This window comes from Triticum dicoccoides, chromosome 7A (genome assembly GCF_002162155.2).
Source record: "Triticum dicoccoides isolate Atlit2015 ecotype Zavitan chromosome 7A, WEW_v2.0, whole genome shotgun sequence".
Classification (NCBI taxonomy): domain Eukaryota; kingdom Viridiplantae; phylum Streptophyta; class Magnoliopsida; order Poales; family Poaceae; genus Triticum; species Triticum dicoccoides.
The window spans coordinates 655,384,134-655,389,136 of NC_041392.1; positions in this window are offsets into that span (position 1 = coordinate 655,384,134).

Here is a 5,003-nt window from a genome sequence, read left to right on the forward strand (position 1 = left end):
GTTAGTAAACCACCATCAATGAGCTGCCGACTTAGTTGCTACATCTCTCCCGATACCTATCACTCCCATCCAATGGCTAGGTTGCTGAGACATCGAGGGAAAGGCGAAAGAGAAAAACAACAAAACTATCATCATCGGTAATTCTTACAACGCTAGGAAATTGACATTGCAAAAAATACATTGGGACATGAAAGGAGGCAGTGTAAATATGTAGGTGGTGGTTGTACTTGATTTTTTGGTATTGAAGGTGGGAGATTTGATGACATGGAGAGCATGGGTCACGCCCAATGTTAGGTGGAAGAGTTGTTCCAATTGGAGGTTCAAAATATGAGTACTTTTAAACTATACAGCTTTAGTTGTCTTTAATAGGCTTGAATCCTTTTTTAAAATTAATGCCAAATTTCAAAACACTTGAACCAAATTTTCAATTACATAATTATTTTTTAAAATATGTGAGCATTTGTTTAATTATGTCAAAAAAATTCAATTACATGATCCTTTTCTTAAAATACGTGAACTCATTTTAAAATACACATGCTTGTAAATGTATGTGCATTTTTTTATCTGTGAATACTTTTAATTCTTTATTATAAATTTATAAAAATATAAATGTGTAATATATACGTTAAATTTCTGAATAATAACAATAATAAGTTGTACCTAATTTTATAATTAGCCACACTAATTGCAACCCGTTCAGCTCCGACTATGCCTTGCTCACTACATCGCAATGTATATGGGTTCATACCAGGGAACAAGAAAATGGGAGCTACTATTCGGCGCCTTAGCCGTGGAATACCTCAACAGCGCACACCTGGCCGGCCCATTAGCGCTGCACCTTGCTCCCTGGCTCGCTCCCGACCGCCTCCCTTGCTACTGGTTCAAGGAAAAACCAGTGGCTAACGGTTTCAACAAAAATCAATCTGGTTTTTATTGGTTAATTTTTTTGCACATTCAAAAAATATTTATGGAATTAAAAGAAATTTATGCACTTGAAAAGAAATCACATATTTGAAAGAAAACATTATTTTAGAACAATGTTCACAAATTTGATTTTTTTTCTTTCAATTTTTTTCATGAATTATGAAAAAACTAAAAAATAAATAAATGAATAGAAAATAAAAAAATGGATAAAAAGGAACAAAAGCCGAGTAACAAACCTGGAAAAATACATAAAAGGAGGAAAAGGGTAAAACCAGAACAGAAACTTCTGAAAGCTTTCCAAATCCGGGATAGTATGAGAAGGATACATGGGCTGCCCTAAAAGTTCTCTCTTAGATCATGTAGCCCTGCCTCCATGCAAATTAACGCATCACTCTTAGTCTTACTCACAAGGACGGGAGACATACATGATGCTCACATTCATGAAAACTTTTGCATTTTGCTTGTTTCAAATTTCTCAATACACAAGCACTACTGAGGTTGCAATAGAGACTTGCCTTATGGAGGTTACAACTTTCTCTAATCGCACATGAGCAGTTGCATAGATGTGCTTGCAACTCGTTCAGTTTTAAATAACTACTCCCTCCATTCCTTTATATAAGGTGTATTTGTTTTTTCAAAAGTCAAACGAGTGCATGTTTGACCAAGTTTTTAGAAAAATATATCAATATCCACAATATGAAATTTATATCATTTGATCGATCATGAAAGGTAGTTTCATATTTTATCTATTAGGTATTGCAGATGTTTCTATTTTGTTCTATAATCTTGGTCAAACTTTTAAATGGTTGACTTGCACGGAAACCAATACACCTAATATTCTGGAACGGAGGGAGTATTTCTCAAGCATAAAAAAAATATCAAACCTGTTGTTAATATTTTGGCTAAGATTGCTACACCGTCAAGGAAATCCATAGTTGGAATATCAATTTAGGGACTCAAGAATAAAATTCATCTCTAAGTACAATTTGTTAACATAGCTCAACAATGTGTGGGACGACGTTGAGACTCGTAGCAAATACCAGTGCCACAACACGTCAACCTAACCAATTACATTAAGAACACTTGTCATTGCCGACATTGACCCGGCGCCCTTTCGCATTATCATCTACCACCCTTTCTTTCCTCCCGTCCCTTCACGCATGAAGATCGTCGTATGCATGTTTGACTTTGGTTGTCGGTGCAATAGAATTGGCGGGAGTATATTATGGCAGGCTTTGCTCTAAACTGAGGTCTAGCCAGTAGATAGTAGAGAGGAGGGCTAAATCCAGGTTAATGTCCCGTTGCTCAATCCATCTATTTTTCTTTCGCGCTAGTGAACTCTGGCAGTTGGAGGAGGGAAAGGAGCATACTTTTCTTACGCAAATAGAAAGATGATTAAATAGAATTTATGGCTACACAAACCGTTGAAGATAGTTGTAAACCTAGGCCAAAACGAACTGGTGCATGTAGTTTACTGAAACCCTTGAATTCGGAATATGGGAAAGTCGCCCCGGGTTGGGGCACTACTCCTTTTATGGGCCTTTCCCTATCATGCCCAATGAACGTCGCATGGAACCGCAGCTGCCTGCTGCAGGTATATTGGTTATGTACCTCCGCGAAGGCCATGGAGGACAGCCACGTCGCAACCACTTGAAATCTTTGAAAAAATGTTATCTGTCGTCAGTCATGCAGTATAGTAGGCTATGATGGATGCAACTGTTGTCTGGTTTTGCCCGGATGTACATTCATCAATGTCATGTGTATAACGAATACACTTACCACATATAAAAACTGAGGTGACAATACATATGATGTGATGAACAAACACATATTACTATTCACATGCCTATGTAACTGATAAAGGCTGGAGATACGTCGGTTGTGATGCACAAGCGCACGTATGGACGCACGCCTTTCCATTCCAATGATGTTGTATTTGGTTGGACGTGGTCTCTTCAGCACTTTAATTTGGACACCCCACTTAAAATGTATTCTTGGTCACAAGCATATGCATCCAACAACTAATTTACCCATCCGAAAAGAAATATGTAAAATTATAGGGAATCATTGGATTATTTGCGGAGATTTTTTTACCAGAGAATCTTCCCATGGTTGACTGGCCACGTCTACTAATGCATCCATGGTTAGCACATTTCTGAACGTGCTTACTGAAAGTGAGAGATATAACTGCGAAAGGGATGTAAAAGATGAAGTTCTGACCATAAAAAGGGCATGTTACTTTAAGTCCTACACTCCTACTGATCTTTGCAGTTACGGACACACTGAAATTATGGCCGTCCCTGCATTTCCTTTATCTCGGCCAGCTTGCCTTTGAAAATTGCAAGTAAATGGTACTCACAGGCGCCATATGCCCACTATTCAGGAAAGGGACATGGGCTGGTGATGTAGGAGTAGTAAGCATGGAACAGAGTGACACCTTTGCCTCTACCAAAGTGAGCTTAGAATAGAGATGATGAGCATGAAAAACAGGCCACCAATTGAGGTTTTTTTTTTTCAGTTACCTTTACATCTTAACATGTTTGACCATGTCAGCAGTCAGCTTACCAGTCATTCAGCATATCATTAGGAGCTGGGTCATTTTTCTGTGCTCAGTTAGTTAGCTTGTCGTGTTCATGCGATCATCTTCGACAAAATATTTGATGCCAGAAAGGTGTGTTAGGAAGAGAAAATTGTCAACTTCTACTGATTGGACTCTGGATATGCACCCAGGATAGAGTACGAACTGGTAAAAAAAGAGTAGCAGTATAATTTTGCTGGCATATACTGATTACTGAATGCATAAAACAAAGTATATATGTTGTAGGAGAGTCTCAAATATATTTGTACTTCCAAATGGAGGGTTGGTCATTCTCATCATGGCATTTAACTGGCGTGCATTTAGATATTGTTTGCCCCTATTAAGGACGGACAGCATGCACTTTGTAAACATCACAGGACCATTTACTCATTGCAAAGTACACACATTATTGGTCCATGGCATGGTATCCCTGATATAATCACAAGACATGAAAGAAATTATAATTAGCGCACATTTCATCTTATTTTTATACACATAATTTATTGTACTGCTGTCTGCCAACCTGTCGATAATTCGAGATTGATGACGACGAAGACCGATTGGAGCAAAAGTACACTTTCGGTCCTAATTATGCCCTCCTTGACACCCCAGCTGGAACCATGGTTGCACCAGTCATTATCTAAAACTATGCTGCACTAATGTGGATGATGGGCATGCACCCCTCCATCATGGTCCATGCATATATATGGTACTAATGGCACTAATGTGGTGGTTGCATCAGTATTAGCTAAATGAGATGTTGTTCCAAGGAAGAAATTAAAAATAGTAGAGAATTTCTAGACTACGGTGGCCCTGAGCTGGATCAAAGGAGAGGTGTACGAAAAGAAGTGAAGAAAAAGTAGTACAGTAGCTCCTCTCTAGGTATTGCGTGTAATCCATGCTAATGCCACAATGCCATAACCATTTTCCCCTGGTCGCAAGTTATTCCAAAGGCCCTTCTCCCCCCTGAACTGAAAGAAAATCTGCCATAGTCTTTCCCTTGAAGCCTTCATGGGATTCAGTTCCCCGTGTCCTTTTTCCTGTGTCAGTCACAGCTCACAAGGAAGATTCATGGGGCTCACTCAATCAGCCCGTGAATAAAGAGTAAGCAATGTGGACATCACGTTTGGAGAGAAAGCTCTGTCAAAGCTTCATCTTGTATTTTTCCACATGCATAGCCGCAACAGAACGCGTCAAAATAGCCGCGCTAAGCTAACTAATCCCAGTAGATAAATGCAATTCCGGCCTGTAATGACAAGGGGAGCTAGCAGCAGGCTCTAGGGTGTCGGTGAGGGCAAAGACGGTGAGCCAAGAACCAAATGGCCAAGGACAGGACGACGTGGTGAGCAATGACATGGCCTACTACCCTAGTTTCCCATGAGCTCAGTTGATGCGGACGGCTGACTGTCGTTAATTGCAAACAGAAAATTAAGAGGAGGAAGCTTCATGCACGAGCTGCAGGAAAGGCCGGCATCGCTTTCGCCTAGAGCTTCATAGCCGG